The sequence below is a fragment of the Oryctolagus cuniculus genome, chromosome X, assembly GCF_964237555.1.
Source record: "Oryctolagus cuniculus chromosome X, mOryCun1.1, whole genome shotgun sequence".
In the NCBI taxonomy this organism is placed as follows: Eukaryota; Metazoa; Chordata; class Mammalia; order Lagomorpha; family Leporidae; genus Oryctolagus; species Oryctolagus cuniculus.
The window spans coordinates 82538279-82555753 of record NC_091453.1 but is presented as its reverse complement, the minus strand read 5'-3'; the positions used below and the strand labels follow the sequence as shown (position 1 = coordinate 82555753).

At 41.9% G+C, this 17475-nt stretch overlaps 1 protein-coding gene across 7 annotated transcripts in view; it reads left to right on the top strand.

Moving 5' to 3' along the window:
• Nucleotides 1–17475, top strand: part of PAK3 (p21 (RAC1) activated kinase 3) — a 278987-nt gene that overhangs the window by 32648 nt on the left and 228864 nt on the right. For 4 of the 7 annotated variants that reach the window (XM_070067235.1, XM_051827248.2, XM_070067232.1 and 1 more), the window contains exons 2-3: nt 13541–13636; nt 14987–15056. The gene's annotated coding sequence lies outside the window, so the exon portion shown is untranslated. The remainder of the gene's footprint in view (nt 1–13540; nt 13637–14986; nt 15057–17475) is intronic. The other 3 variants (XM_051827243.2, XM_051827247.2, XM_070067233.1) reach the window with 1 other exon arrangement.

Sequence of the window (17475 nt, the reverse complement as noted above, 5' to 3'; positions counted from 1 at the left end):
CAAACTCCTGCTAGGATTTTGATAGGAATTATGTTAAATGTATATATCAATTTGGGAGCATTCACATTTGTACTATATTGAGTTTTCCAATCCATGAGCACAGTATGACCATACATTTATTAGACCTTTGATTTATTTCATCATTGTTTCTTAATTTTCAGCCCCTCCAGTCCTATACAGGTTCTGTTGGATACGTACTTCATTTTTTGAGTTAGTATAAATGCTATCATATTTTTAATTTTGCTTATTAGTATATAGAAATTCAGTTGGTGTGTTATGATGTTATTGCATCTTGCAAAATTGCTAAACTCCATTGTTAGATCAAGGAGCATTTTTGTATATATTCCTTGATATTTCCTATGTATTATATCATGCCATCTGCAAATAGAGACAATTTTATTTCTTCCTTTATGATCTGTAGGCCTGTTGTTTCCTTCCTTGTCTTATTGCACCAGGTAGTACTATATTGAATAGCAGTAATTAGAGTAGAAATACTTGCCTCATTCCCAATCTTAAGCATTTTTATTAAATTTTTTACCATTATGATGTTAGCTGTAACTTTACTTTTTATATCAGCTTTATAGAGATATAATCCATATGCCATACAATTCGCCCATTTAAAGCACAAAATTCAATGGCCTTTAGTTTATTCACAGAATTTTACATCATAATCAATTTTATAGAATTTTCATTATCCCCCAAAGGAATCACACAGTCTTTAGCTGTCAATCCAATCCCCTTCTCCCCCAGACCTAGACAATCACTAGACTCCCTTCTGTCCCTATTGATTTGCTTATTTTGGACATTGCATATAAAGAGAATCATACAATATGTTGTATTAGGTGACTAGCTTCTTTAACTTAGTGTAATGTTTTCAAAGTTCATCCATGTTGTAGCTCGTATCAGTACTTCATGCTTTTTTATTGCCAAATAATATGTCATTGTTTGCACAAACCATATTTTATCTATTTATTCATCATCAAGCTTTCTAAAAGTACTTAATAGAATTCTCCAGTAAAAACTTCTAGTGTTAGAGATACTTTTATGGGCTTTTGAATTACAAATTCTGTTTCCTTAAAAGTTGTAAGTCTATTCCTTAAAAGTTGTAATTACCTATCTCATATTTGGGTGATTCATGGTAGTTTGTACATTTCAAGGAATGATTCATTTCACCTACATTGTCAAATTAATGTGTGTAGAATTTTTGTACTACTCTCTTATTATCTTTATGATGTCCATAGGACCTGTGGTGATATTTTCATTCAGATATTGGTAATTAATGTATTCTCTCTTTTTCTTTGTCAGTCTTGCTAGGTAAATTTGACCAATTTTCTTGATCCTTTCATTAAATTTTTTATGTTTCTTTTCTGTTCTCTTTGTTTTTAAGGTTTATTTATTCATTTGAAAGTCAGAGTTACACAGAGAGAGAAAGAGAGGCAGAGAGAGAAGTCTTCCATCCGTTGGTTCATTCCCCAGTTGGCCACAATGGCTGGAGCTGTGCCGATCTGAAGCCAGGAGCCAGGGGCTTCTTCCAGGTCTCCCATGCAGGTGAAGGGCCATCTTCTACTGCTTTCTCAGGCTGCAGCAGAGAGCTGGACTGGAAGAGGAGCAACCAGGACTAGAACCCGGCGCCCATATGGGATGCCGGTGCCACAGGTGGAGGATTAACCTAGTGCGCTACAGTACCAGCCCCTTCAAAATTCTTTATAAAATTTAAACTGACACCTCAATACAGAAGTCAAGGCTGGAGCCAGATGTTTGAGAGGCACTGTGATAGACTGGAAATCCTTGGGGCACCTGTTGTAAAGTGAAGAATGAGGCTGAAAACACAAGGATATTTCTGTGTCCACCACTGCACACCCAGTCGGTCACGAGCACTTTCACTGAAGTCAGGTTAATCTTGGCTGGCTTCCTAGCTTTGCTCATTTCTAACTCGGTGAACCTCCAGTGAAGGACTAAACCTCTCTAAGCCTCAGTTTTTTTTCAGCTGTGAAAGCATGACACTAGTCATACCTGCCTTGTGTGATCAGATGCGGTAATGTATATAAAGCACACAAGGCATTACCTGACATGTAAGTGGAACTGAAGAAATTGGAGCTTGGATTGTTACTGAGATTTCCTTCCATGGTCTTGTTCCACATTGGGTAGTCTTCTCCAAAAAGGCCCCTCTCAGTTCAAGTCACTTTGTTTTGTTGCTTACAAGGAGGCAATGCTGCCATGCATGGCATCTCTTGCTTGTGAAGGGCAGGTCCAAGACCTGACACTGAAAGGGATGAAGACCTTTCCTCTTCTGGCAATATGGGCAGAGTAAGAGGAAGGCACAAGGAGCTGTAGGAAGCGAGAGTCAGAGATGGGACTAAGACTCACCTAGGTCACCAGCAGTGAGCCATTCCTTTGAGGGGAAATGGATATTAGATGGAGTTGTGTGGTATGATCCAGTGCAAGTCATGGACACTGTGCACAAGGTATGATGACTGCTGGTGAAAGGGGCTTTGTGTCTCAGTCACCTGATGCATGTCTGGGGTGGAAGTGGGTTCTAAGGGTGTGTGCCTGGCCCAGGGGTGAAGAGATCTGGCTCACCTACTAGCACTGACTCCCCTACAGAAGTTGCAGCTGTGGGCACCACACTTTTAGCTTCCATTTTTTCCCTCTTGCTGAAGCACACTAATCAATCTTCAGTCTTGTGCCACTAGATGTTAATGCAATCAAAGAGATCACAATGACCTTAAGATTTCCTGATGAATTCTTTTTTCCCCCTTGTCAGCAATACTTTCTTTAATTTCTCAGCACTTGGCTCATTTTCTGAGCTCCTTTGGCTCTGCTCCATGCTCCAAGTACTTTTTTCCTCTACTGAGGGCAGAGGCTTTGGGTGAGTTCTGGGCTGCCTAGCAGTGGCAGGTGCAGAATCCCTGTCCTTGAATGAAGATGCACTCCCTAAAGAGGAAGGTTTTGGGATCTGACAAACAGCAGTCTCGGAAAGGGGCATTTGGAAATGAGTGTGTGTGTGTGTGTGTGTGTGTGTGAGAGAGAGAGAGAGAGAGAGAGAGATGGAGTTGTCTGTATCCTGTAAATAAATGAGAAGTTTTGAGAAACTGGCAGGGGCTAACTGAAATAATCATTTCATGTAAAGTCAAAGGAGTTTTAGAAGGAAACCTGTTGAGGTGAAGATAGGTATCAGGGATTATGATTAAAACCCCCAAGGCCCCTTGAGTAAAGTGCTTTGAGATCCTCAGTGGGAGGAGCTTAAGATAGAGAGACTGATAGATCTGCCACTTAGGTGGGCAGCTTGAGTTGATGCAAATGGCCCAAAGTGGGACTTTTGGTGTTTTCCTACAAATATGTTCTTCCCCCAGTCAATCCCACTCACTAAATAGCACTACCATTCACCTGGCTGCTGAATTCCAACTCTTAGTCATTCTTCTGAGTTTGTCCTGTTCCCCTACACATCATATCTTAGCCATCAGGAAATCCTATGGACTTATGTTCAAAACACAGCCCGAAATTGAGCACTTCTCAATGCCTCCTCAGCTATTCCCTGGTGTGAGCCACTGTCCTCTGTCTCCCAGACCACCACTATAGTCTCCTAAGTGGTCTCCTTGCTGTGACTCTTGCCAAGGCTGCCATGTATAGTTGTTCAGGTTGTATACTATACGAGGGCATCATAGCTATGGGTGTGCCATTTATATCACAGACACATACCAACTTACATAAGATTATGCAGATGGATGCAGGCATTCTGAGCTTCTTGGCTCCAAGTCTGAGAGCAGCAGAAGAGAGTCTGCTCCTACATAAAGCTGCACTAGTGCACATGGTCCTTGCATAGACATAGGAAAGCACATGCATACACACAAGCACACACACACACACACACAGTAGCACCCACAAGTAGACTTTGTATTGCACAAGCTCTGGGTGGTCCCTGAGTTCACATTGCTCTCCCACTACCTATTACTCTTACCAGCTGAATTCCCATCCCTCCCACCACAATAGCCTCATCTGGGGAGGGAGTGGAACACTGGGATGCAAGTACTATTGATGGTACATGTATAGCCATGTTGAGAAATACAGAAGGGAGAACAACGTGGGTGCACACAGCCCAGGCTGCTGCCTGCCATGTCTCTGGCAAACTCCCTCAGGCACATTTCAGATGTGTTTATATTGTACAATAAAAGACTAATTTAATATTTTCGTTGTTTTTAGCTTGAGGAAGGGGTGTCTTTTTGGTAAGTCAAACAAAGACACTGTATCAAATTATAGCCTTATCCCAACAATCTCAACTCTATTCAGCTGTCAGCAAGAACTTTAGTAAACATTTGAGAATATTGATTCTTTGCTTCAAACCTTCCATTTATATCACAATGTTCTTAGGATAAAGACAAAACTCCTTACCCAACCTCTAAGGCTTGAATGATTTGGTCCCTGCTGTCCTCTGCAGACACATCTCCTATCACCCTCCCACTTACACCCCACCCCTAACACTAGCCACACTGACTTATGTCCCTTCAGCTCACCAAGTTCATTCCCATCTTGTACATTGTATTTCTCATCTGCCGGTCTGCCTCCCTCACCTCCTCTTCACCATTATGTCTTTATCAGCTAGCACAGTGCCTGGGAGGTAATAAGTGGTCAATGAATATTTGCTGAGTGAATAAACAAATGAACAGGAAAATGGGCCATTTGGACCCCCTCATCCTGCAGTGGCTCTGAGACGAACTTCAACTCAGCTCCATCTCTAGTGTGCTTTCAGATACTCTGGTAAAATGAGCTGGCCAGCAAATGCAGACTGGGAAATATCATAGAGTTGAAAAACCAGTTTGGCCAGAAGGAGTAAGAATCAGCATCACCTGCAGTTGTGGAGATATTAGCATGTACTGCCCATTGCTCTGGGTTCTTAACTCATTCATGGTTGGCAGTGACCTGATGTCATGACCACTTGATCATAAGCAAACTGAGCCCCAGGAGACTTGGTGCCTTGGATTCAGATGCAAGCACTTTGCTGTGGATCTCTCTGCTGTACTGCGGAAGGGTGAGAACAAATATTCTCATCTCCTCTGGTTTCTTTCTTGAAATGCCTGAGAGTTGTCCCACACCCTCTAATCCTCCTTCAATCTCCTTTTCTTGAACCCAGCCCTGGGAAGCAGATAGGAGAGGGTCAAGTGCTAGGTTGCAAGCAGCAGCCGATGCAGCTCTAGTTAGCATCCCCACAGGGAAGGAGCCACTTCAGTGATTGACAGTATAAATTAAAAAGCTGAGATATTTTGTACTTTCTTGATATTGAAATCCATCAAAGCATCAAATCCAAAGTCAGCCTCACCAAACTAAAAGGAAGTTACAGCCACAAAACAAATGTAACACCTCTTCAATTTTTTTCTGACTTCAAATAGAGCACTTCCACCGAAGTGAGAATGGCATTGGCTTGAAGCTCCATGGGGCTGAAACCTCAGCTGTTGCAGGGCTGAATTGCATGCCCCACCTTCCTGTGGAAAGCGAAATTGACGCATGGGGAGGAGGCGACTATCTAGGCAACCTTAGCAGCACTGGCCTAGTATAAAGAGAGGGGAAAAAATAAACCAACGGAGGGAAAAGGCAATACAATCCTTATCATTAAGATCTTAACATGCTAACAGGCATAATTGAAATATCTTTCTTTGCTCCACCTTTTGATCCCCTTCAACAAGAGATGACGGTTTAAAACACAATTTGAAGTCATTTTATCCATCCATGCTCAGGGTCTGAATCACAAATTCCTGGGCTGCATCTGGAGCTTTCCCTGCGTATTTCCCCTCATCCTAGAACCAGATAAGGCGCTTAACAGATCATATTAATCCACTCACTTTGTAGATAAGGAGACTGAGGTCAAGAAAAAGGAGTCTTCCTTTTATTTTCACAATGTTCATGAATGTGTGTGTGTGTGTGTGTGTGTGTGTGTATGTGTGTCTTGGGCAAATGGGAGTTTGCCTCAGGAGCTGTTAAGGGGAGAGACAGAAAGATCTGCACTCTGAAGGGGAAGGGGTGAAGAAGCATGTTAGAATTGATACAGTTTTTGACACGTAACTAGTCATTTGTTACATAATCATATATAAACTGTACACAACAGCCCCTCTCTGTGGCAGAAACAGAGGGGATGTTCTCCTGGGAGGGAGGACCTCAGTGGAGGAGGCTAAATGGAGACCATTCATTTCTCCAGCCCACTTTATGCTACTGCAAGGATTGGTCCAATCCACCACTTTGGTTTTCTAGCAGGCAGTGTTTTGCTGGGTAGGGACATCCAAGGGCTGCTCTGATTAGCAGCTAGTGGCATTTCACCTCAGTGTGGGGCAGTGCGGGGGGAGGGGAATGCAGCTTTTACCTTTCATCAGGAAATCCATTATTTTCTTTGAAGCATAGCGCAAAGCTTCTTACAAATTGCACGGCAAAAATAGAAATGCCAGTCCTCAGCACAGCACTGTGGAGGTTGGGGCAACCTGCCCCTCAGGCAGTGCGTACAGAGAGCATTTTCATTTGTGAACTTGATGGTGAATTCTATTGGAGAGGGGGTGGGGTGTGGGCAGAAAGCAAGTCATCTCTCTCTGTGCTGCCTTCCAGGAAGCTAGACTTGAAAATGGGATGGCATGGGGAGCTCTGGAGAAAGTCCCAGGGCAGCGTTAACCTTGCCATAGGGAGTCAGAGTGTTCTGGCTTGACTGCGAACTTGCTGTGAAACTGTGTAAGTTGCTTCTCTTTGGGTTCTTGGCTTTCCATCGGCCCCTCCTGCTTCAAGGAATAACTGAAAGGTAGAAATGTGGAGCAAACACACTGTATGCTTTGGAAACAGTGAAACTCGCTTGCTTTAAGTGCGAAATGGTGTTTTTGTATTGTCTGCTCCTTACCTCTGGTGGTTGGGCCATTTTGGTGCATGCCCCAGAATGTGGGTTGATGTGTGTAGAACAGATCAGGACAGGCCAAGGCATCTGGAGCTGCAGTGTGCAACACTGGGGGTAAACAGATCTCTTAGTAATGGTATCTCTAGTCCCGGTCAGGGTGCCGAATTCTGTCCCGGTTGCCCCTCTTCCAGGCCAGCTCTCTGCTGTGGCCAGGGAGTGCAGTGGAGGATGGCCCAAGTGCTTGGGCCCTGCACCCCATGGGAGACCAGGATAAGTACCTGGCTCCTGCCATCGGATCAGCGCGGTGCGCTGGCCGCAGCGCGCTGGCCGCAGCGGCCATTGGAGGGTGAACCAACGGCAAAAGGAAGACCTTTCTCTCTGTCTCTCTCACTGTCCACTCGTGCCTGTCAAAAAAATAAAAATAAAAATAAATAGTAATGGTATCTCTGCCGCTTCCTTAACCTCCGGCAACTTATCTAACCTCTTGGAACCCCAATTTCCCCATCTCTCAGTGGGGCTGTTGTGAGGATTTTAGTGAGATAAACCTCTTATGCTGACAGAATGAATTAGAAATAATGATTATTATTGATGTTAGTTGCTTCTGTGTGCTGAGGACAGCTGTGATTCCTTAATGGCAGTGCATGACTGGTCCCTGGTTAAAAAAAAATACAGATTCCTGAGCCTTACCCTGAAGAAGTTCTGTTAATAAAACACAAGAGTATGTGTTTAACAAGGACTCCAAGGGATTCTGATGTGGGGCCAGATTTGGAAACCACTGGTCTAGAACAGGTTTTTTTTTTGTCAAGTTGCCAATTATTATGCACCTCTCAGAAAATCAATTTAGTGAGTAGTGATCAGCATTTTTAAAAAAAAGAATGGAATAAGAACAGTGTGCACTGCATACAGTAAATGAAAGTATTACTCACATGTTTGCTTCTGCATACATATGTACATACAAATCTATATAGTTTTATATAGGGAAAGTTATATATACATAAGGTCTTATATAATGGGTTTTAAAAGATTTATTTGTTTATTTGAGAGGTAGAATTATAGACAGACAGAGGGAGAGACAGAGAAAGGTCTTCCATCCACTGGTTCACTCCCCAAATGGCTGCGATGGCCAGAGCTGGGCCCATCTGAAGCCAGGAGCCAGGAGTTTCTTCTAGGTCTCCCATGCAGGTACAGGGGCCCGAGCACTTGGGCCACCTTCTAGTGCTTTCCCAGGCCATTAGCAGGGAGCTGGATAAGAAGAGGAGCAGCAGGGACTTGAACCGGCACCCATATGGGATGCTGGCACCACAGTGCTGAGCCCAGTGTATAGTTTTATATATAGTTTGTATATGTATATATGAACATTTTATAAAGCAATATTTAACCTTACTATATGTCATGGTAAAACTATTTGAAATACTCATTTCTCATCTGGAGAAACTGACATCCAGAGAAATAATCTGTCAAGTTCAAGACCTGACAAGGTACGATGAGTTAGAGAATGGAGTAGGATCCTTTTCTCCTCTCTCTCCATCTCTCTGTGCTGTACATGGGTCAATGAATTTGGTTGTTCTCTAATTAGAATGAGTTCAAATACCGTATAACATCTGTGCCCTGAGACATAAGGGCAAGTCAGGGCTGTGGCTACAGGCATCAGGCTAATTGTGTTGCCTCCATTAGACAGAAAATGCATCTGAGTTTATTGGGGTGTTTATTGTTCTTGGTTAATGAGAACTTTGTACAAGCATGGCAGGCCCCTGCCCAACTGTTATTCCCACTGGCATTCTTCTCCTCCCAAATGTTGAAATTTATTTTACCACCTGAAACTCTTTAATACGTTTGTAAATCAAGTAATGAGCTTAAAGCTATTTTGGTTTACATCAAGCTGTATCAGTGTAGTTTACTTCCCACCTGGTAATGGCAATAGTAGCACACTTAACCTTTCATCCACATGCTCTATCTAAAGCCAGCAGCCACTACTGGGTTCTCGTCCATTGTGGTCCTATGGGAATGCTGTCACCTTGTTAGTGAGGCCTTCTCTGTCCACCCTCTGTAAAACTGTGGGCCTTGCAGGATCCCCCCCCTCCTTCCCTGCCCACTTCAGAGCTGCTGATCGCACACCTGGCTTTATTTTTCTGCCACGGTACCTATCACACAGCCTAATAGCCTACATTGTAAATAATAAACAGATGAAGATGAATAACCTTATGTTTTCAGACTTTCCTTCTAGAAAGACTGGAAACTGAGCTTTATGTGAACTCTTCCGATTTGTAAATGCTGCCACACCAGTTGATGTTTTTAAAGAACATGAACACCTGAATATTTATGTAAAATCTTCTTATCTTTCAATGTTGGTTAAGAGTTCTAAATTTTTTGAACACTCTTTGCACTAAAGAAAATACATCTGTGATCCAGATAAGGCCCCTGGATCATCAATTCGTGACCTGTGTCATAGATTTATGGAACACTAGAGCTGTGGACAGGCCTGGTAAAATGGCAGCCTTCAATGAAGAAGTACAGGCTCCAAGAGGTTAGCCACATTCCTCAAGGTCAAGATCTTGAAGCCAAGTTTCTTGCAGCACCCCCAGTATTCCTTTATATTCACCATATTGATTCTGAGGCTGCTTCCCTTTTGATGAAGGTTGAGGTAATCTGCCCTGTGTAGAGGACAGCATTCAGTCCCCAAGTCCCCTCCTCACAGAGAATATAACAGAGTTATCACCAACAATCTGATAAGCCCCAGGCACTTCTCACCGATTGTATATGAATTTACCTGCCTTTCCTATCTCAACTGAGGATATTGCCTTTTGGCGCTCTTTATTGCTTTTGCTCCAGTGATATAATCACAACAAGGTCTTTATAGGGAAATTATTTAGCATTGCTCCTGCCAGCAGAGTCTTCTAGTAGAACTGGTATGGTCTAGTGCAAAGAATCTGTGTCTCAAAGCCCAGAGTTCTGGGCTCAGCTCTCAGATAAGTGATTGATACAACTTATTTAACCTCCTTGGTACTCAATTTCCTTAACTGTACAAGTGAGAAGAATAACATCTGCCTCTCTTATCTCCCAGGGCTGTTGTGGCTAAAGTGAGATAATATGTATGAGAATGCTTTTAAAAGAGAACATTTTACAACTGTGAGGGTGTATTATTATTAAATCAGCAAAATAATTATAAAGCACCTACTGTGTACAAGCAAATATACCATTTATCCAGGACATACTGAAGGAACACAAGGCCCAGCTGTTTGTATATAGTCTGAGAAAAAGGATGCTTCTCAGTGGGAAGAGAGCCAGTGCTACAAAGCTGGAGGTGGCCAGGGCTGAATGAGATGTGTAGACTGCATGATTAGAGAGATTGTGCTGGAAGCAGGTGACTATGGAAGGATTCTTGGAAGAAGTCACATTTAAACTGTGCTTTAAGGGAAAAAAAATTGGCAGGTTAGGACTGGCATGGGGAAGAGGAACAACATCCTAGACAACCCAACAGCTAAAAAGTAAGGGCTGCAATTGTATGTACTGGTTTAAATAGTGGCTGGCAAATTATTGCTTCTTCAGGATCTCCAATGGGCTGGAAGACAGAAAAAAGAATCTAAGCACATTTCTCATGAAATCAAGGCAGAAGCCAAGTGGGACTGAGGGTGTAGTTGATTCTATCGCAGGACAGTCTGGTAGAGTGGAATGGTCATATAAGTAGTTTCTACCACATAGGGCTACTCTGAGTTTTAAACAGTATGATGAATGTTAAACATTTAGCAGAGTATCTGATCCATGATTAGTACTCATGTTAGCTGTCATCCTCATCACCATTACCAATTTTCATCTTACATTAAAGTCAGAGAGTAATAACATGGGCTTCAGAATCTGCGTAATTTTAGTTTTGTGACCTTGAGCTGGTCATATAACCTTCCTGTTTCTCAGTGCTCTGGTCTTTAACATGGGAATGAGAGTGGTGTCAACTGCAAAGGGCTATTGTGAGGATTAAATGAGTTAATTCATGTTATACGCATATCACTATGCCTGACACACGGTAAGCACTCATAGCCACTACAATTATGGCTAGTTGGGGATTAATATAATATGATAGCATACCAAAAAACTGGGGAAATTGAGTAAAATAGACAAAAATTATACCAAATCTTACTGATATAACTCCGAGTTATCATTATGAGATCCAGTTTTTAAACCAAAAAATTCTTTGAGATTAAATTGTAGAAAATGGCATGGATTTGAAATATGGGGACCTTTTATTAAACATTTGCTGAGCACTTACTCTGTGCTAGCCAATGGTCCAGAGACCAAGGTACAGTAGAAACAGGACAGGCATGATCCCTGCATGTAAGAATTTATAGCCCAGTAGAGAAATGAAATATAATAAAATAAAATGTAAAATATTGTTATATTAAATAAATGAGAAGACTATTCAGATGGAATAATAATAAGTTCTGAAATGGTCAGGGGTATGGGGAGAAGCCTGCATGACTTCTAATTTAAAAGAAGGTGGTCACATGAGACCTTACAGGGAAGGCCATCTTTGAGTCCAGGCCTGAATGAAGTGAGTAAGTGATCCATGTAGTTATCTCAGACAAGAGCAGTGCAGGCACAAAGAATAGCAAAAGCAAAGTACCCAAGTCAGGAGCATACCTGGCATTTAAGAAACCAACAAGAGGGACTGGCTTTGTGGTGCCATCCATAAAGCCCCCTTCTGGAGCCCTGGCATCCCTTATGGGCGCTGGTTTGTGTCCTGGCTCTTCTACTTCTGATCCAGCTCCCTGCCAATGGCTTGAGAAAAACAGGGGAAGATGGCCCAAGTACTTGGACTCCTGCCACCCAAGTAGGAGACCTGGATGAAGCTCCTGGCTTTGGCCTGGCCCAGCCCTGGCCATTGCGGCCATGTGGAGAGTGAACCAGTGGATGGAGGATCTCTTTGTCTCTTCCTCTTCCTCTCCCTCTTTAATGCTGACTTTCAAATAAATAAATACATATTTTTTAAAATAAACCATCAAAACAGCCCATGTCATGGGAATGTAGTAAACAAGTGGAAGAGAAATAGAATAGGAGAAACAGGATAGGAGAATACAGAGGTTACACGGGGCCAGCTTGTTTAGGGCTTTATAGGTCATTGTGATGACTGTCATTTACGGAGAGTGAGATGGAAAGCCAAAGAAGAGCTTGTCCAGGGATGGAAATGATCTGACTTACATCAACAATTTGTCCCTCCTTTAAGCAGTGAGTTCTACCCCATAGCTCCTTGATGATAATTAACAAGAGGCAGGAGCCCCAGCAGTTCCTGCAGAGTTGTCTCTACTGGGCTGTTGCCTGCAGGGTGATACAGAAAGGAAATGATAACAAGGACAATAGGGGGGAAGAGATGTAATCTCAGAGAGCTGGAAGGACTTCTGTTACTGTAACTCTGCCACTGGGCGTCTGTTCATCTAGCTTTGGCTCAACCTTCACTACCTTACCAGCTTGCTCAGTATCTTGCAGGACCTTTTCAAGGTCAGAAAGCCTTTTGAGAGGTTTACTGAAAATCTGCTTTCTTGCTACCACTGGGTGGCAGTAGTCCTAGTCCTGTTATCTGAGCAACCCAGAATAAGTGCCTGCTTTTGGTAGGCAAACACTTGAGATATTTTTTAAAAAAATTTTTATTAATATAAATAGAACAAATTTCATGTATTTAAAAGATACAATTCGAAGAATATAAGCATACTTCCATCCCTCCTCTTTCTTTTTTTTTTCCTTTTAATTTTTGCAATAACATACTTTCAATTTACTTTATAATCATGGGCTTAATGTTCCACTAAATATTGTGTTCAACAAGTGAAAAGTAGAAAGATCACTGTTCCACAGAAATATAGCCAAGGGATATAAATGATAATTTTTATAAAAGAATTTATTTATTTGAAAGTCAGAGTTATGGTGAGAGGGAGACAGAAAGAGGGAGAGAGCTTCATCTGCTGATTCACTCCCCAAATGGCCATCATGGCTGGGGCTGGGCCAGGCCAAATCCAGGAGCCAGGAGCTTCATGTAGATCTCCCACAGGGTAGCAGGGGCTCAAATACTTGGGTCATCTTCTGCTTTTCCCAGGCCATTAGCAAGAAGCTGGATTGGAAGTGGAACAGCCGGGACACAAACCAGCGCCCATATAGGATGCTGGCATTGTAAATGGCCCCTTTACCTGCTGGGCCACAATGGGGACCCATAAATGATAATCTTTTGAAGGCAGGTGAATACCCTACATATCCCCACAACATTTCTCCTTGTCAGGGCCCATGTCTCTGGCCCCTTCAAAAGCCACTGCTTTGTCAATCCCATGTTGTTCATGTGGAAGTGTTCCACTTCCTCAGTGATTCTTTTAAAGTGTGGTCTTTGGAATTGAACAGGAGCTTCCAGCAGGGAACAGTGGAGGAGGATCTAGAAATTGTACTTTGATTAATTCAACCTAAAATTGTGCTTTATTTTTAGGTGCTAAATAATTCAGCTAGATTAAACTGTCAGCTCAAATTACTTGTGTGGGTCAACTCAAACCCCCAGATATTTTTGGTTGGTTGGTTGGTTGACTGGTTAGTTAGTTTTATTGTGAGCTGCTGCTGAGCAATGCTTCCCCTATGATGGCCTCACAGAATATGTTTCAAAAATTTTAATTGAGAATTTTTTTACCTTATTTAAATTTTATCTTTTCATTTTAGCCCAGTATTCCAGTCCATCTGAGCTCATTTTGAATCTCCATTTTGTTGTTCAAAGTACTTCATATCACTGCCAGTTTTGGGTTATCATCAGACGTGGTAAGTACATTTTCTTGATCATCTAAATTATTAATAAAAATGATAACGCCTTATGTTCCTTCTCTGGAGACCTTTCTACTGGTTGCCACCTATGCTTTGAGTAAGATTCTATAATCAATTGCTAATCCATTTGACCATATTATAAATTATAAATGGTAATGTGTTATCTTCATTCATGAGAAAGTTATATTTGACAATTTCAAATACACTTCTGAATTCAAAATGTGTTGTTTTTACAAGAGAGAGAATGAATGAAAATGATACAAGATTGGAATTTTTTACTTTTGCAAAATGATAATTGTAGTATAGTTTTTTTTCAATTATAAAAGCTATATGGACTTGTTGCAAAGGTCAACAGCATATACAAGTATACAAATTAGGTATCAAAAGTCTCTTTGTAATTCTTTGTGTTGAATTCTGTGTACTAAGTGAATGCAATTAATGGCTTTGTGCGTATGTGGACACATATCTAGGAATTTGGTGTGATCATATTATAGAGACTGTTGTGTGACCTGATTTTTTAACCTACAATTTTTTGGAAACATTTTTTCCTTGTATAAACATGTAGTTCTACCTTATTCTTTGCAATAGCAATATAGTGTTCTTTTGTGTATATGTTCACAATTTCTGTCATCAATCCATACTGACAGACATAGGCAATTTTCTTGCTGTTATAAGCAATGTTACACACTGAACTTCCTTTGCTGGTCTGATGAGGGATGCTGGATGCCAGTTGTTGCCTTCTCTGAATTCTCTGTCCTTTTGTCCTTTGTGTATCTTGTTGTCAACACCCTAAATGTCTAAGGGCTGCTTCCATGGAAGAATGAAGAACTATTGAGAGAGCTGGCAACTTACTACTCATCAGTCTTTGAATTTGAAAATCTCTACTTTGTCCTGCCTTGGAGTGGAACTAAATAGTTGAGCTCCCATGGGCCTACATAGGACCTAAGTATCCCCAGATGAAGCTGTGTGAGACAGACAGTCATGATGGGAGACTGCAGCCCATGGCTGGCATAGGCAAGGTGATTAGAAATGAGAGGGAGAACTGCTTCGTCTCTGAGCCACTCTTCCCTGTTATAGACTTTCCACTATGACCAAGCAAGGCCACTTGCAAGGCCCTGTATAGGTTCCTCCTTTTTCACCTTCACATCATGACTCCTCCATAGGTTTTCTTCTGTGCACACATGCACATCTAAGAACAAGGTAAGGGCCATTTGCTCTGAATATCCAGAACACTTTAAGAGCAGAAACTTGGGAGTCAAATTTGAATATTACAGGCACACCTGCCTAGCTCTATGATCTTGGATAAGTCATTTATTTCTTTCTGGACCTGTTTATCCTTATCTATAGAATGAAGATATACCTATCTGAGTTATTTCAAAACAACTGTTTTGAATCCCTTGCTGATATTCAGAACTTGGTAAGTGTAAGCTGCTATTATTGTTATCATCATCATGGTTGATCATATTACCTACTGCATAGAAGATGAAATAAGAACTTAACGTAAAGCAAACAACACAGTGGTTGACATAAGCTGAGTGCCAAATAAATGATTGCAATTATTGATTGTATTTATATTTCTATTTGGATACTTACCTCATTTTCTCTGTGTTACTCTCTTTTTGTGTTCATCTCTTGATCCCCTCATCTAATTTATAACTCGCTCAACAGTATTCTCTGGCTCCCTACCCCTAGAAAGCACAGAAGAACTAGTGATAAGTAGTAGTGGAGCTGTTTAAAATTTAAGTGAGTGAATGCTGCCATCATTTTCTCTAAGCCCCTTTCTAATTGGATTGTTTACTAGTTAGTAAACAAGTTAGAAGGTACCTCTCCATTAACTGATCAACTGAACCTCATTCCTAGGGCAAATCATTGAAAGACATAGTCTAACACCTGAGCTACTGATCACAGAATTAACAATCTGTAGAGTCTTAGCATTGGAAAGGGGCTTTGCGTGTAAGTTTATGTGAGCAGAATGGATTTGCATACCACTCTTGGGCCTCTACTCTCTATACAGGAAAAGACAACATTAGGTTATCAAGCTCAATGCAGGCCACCATGAAGTCCAGCTTTTTTTTTTTTAATTTATTTTACAGGTAGAGTTACAGACAGTGAGAAAGAGAGACAGAGAGAAAGGTCTTCCTTCCGTTGGTTCACTCCCCAAATGGCTGCTGCAGGCGGTGCTGCGCCGATCTGAAGCCAGGAGCCAGGTGCTCCTTCCTGGTCTCCCATGCGGGTGCAGAGGCCCAAGCACTCGGGCCATCCTCCACTGCCTTCCCAGGCCACAGCGGAGAGCTAGACTGGAAGAGGAGCAACCGGGACTAGAACCCGGTGCCCCAGGTGGAGGATTAACCAAGTGAGCCACAGCACCGGCCCTGAAGTCCAGCTTTATGTCTTCACAGAGCAGTGAAAGCAATCTTAAGCAAACTGTTAATCATATCACACCATTGCCCTCCTCAAAACCCTCTACTGTCTGTTTTTCCCCATGTGGTATGGCTTTCAATTTATTTCCCATGGTCTAAAAGGCCATGCATAATCTGGCCTCCATGCATCACTGCAAATTCTTGTTTCAGTCTTCCCCTTGCATTCTCTGTACTACCTGTGTTGGTCTTCTGTGCTGAGGACAGGCCAAGCTTATTACTTCAGTGCTTTCACTCTTGTTCTGACCCTCTGCCAGGATTGGATCCCATCCTTATCCCAACTTTCTCACGCTCCTCTTTGTCTCTTGGATTTCCACTTAAATGATACCATCTCAGAAAATGATAGCAGGCCTTCCCTGTACACCCCATCTCAAGTAGGTTCCCATTCCCTCACCCAGACCCTTAGTCTCAAACTCATTAGTTTTCAGCCTCACTTCACACTGAGAATCACCAGATCACCTAGGGAACAATAAAAAGTAAAACAATGGCCAATCTCTTTCTAGACCAAGTAAATCAGAACTCCTGGCGGGGAAGCCCAGGCATCTGATGCTCCCTCAGATGATTTAATATGTATCCAAGGTTGGCAGCCTCAGTTCCACCTATAATGCTTCTTTATGTCCTTCTTGGCATGTATCACAAGCTGCAATTTTTCATCTATTTATTCTGTAAATTTTTATTGAGCCCCTACCATGTGCCAGACACCACTCAAAACATAGGGATTAAAATAGTGAACACAAGCAACACAAATCCTATTCTTTATGAAACTTCCATGCTAGTGGGGAAAGCAGACCATAAACAAGGTCAATAAAATACATAGAAATACATATGTAGTAGTACAGATTGAATGTTTGTCTCCCACCCAGCTTCTTATGTTGAAGCCCCAGTCCACGATATGATCATATTTGGAGGTGGTCTTTGAGAGATAATTGGGGTTACATGATGTCATGAGTGTGGGGCCTTAGTCAGAGGGGATTAGTCCTTTTATAAAAAGAGATACTGGAGAGCCTGCTTTCCCCACCTCTTTACTTGGAAAAGATGAGGTTAATGTGAGAATATATGGAACCCACCTATAAGGCAAGATAAGAGGCCTCAGAATGAAGCTTACTTTGCTGGCACCTTGATCTTGAACTTCTCAGCTCTCATAATTGTGAGAAATAAGTTTCTGTTGTTTAAACCACCAAGTCTGTGATAATTTGTTATGGCAGCCTCAGCTGACCAAGATATGTAGTGTGTTAGATCATAAACACTAAGAATAAAAAGAATGCTGAAAATGGAGATGTTTTATTGGGGGGGAGGGTAAGTTTTAGATATAGTGCTTTAGAAAGGTGAATCTTGGGTAAAACTGAAGGAAATGAGAGCACCAGCTCTGTAGCTATCTGGATATAGGGCAGAGATGTCCTGATCATACCTGGTATGTTT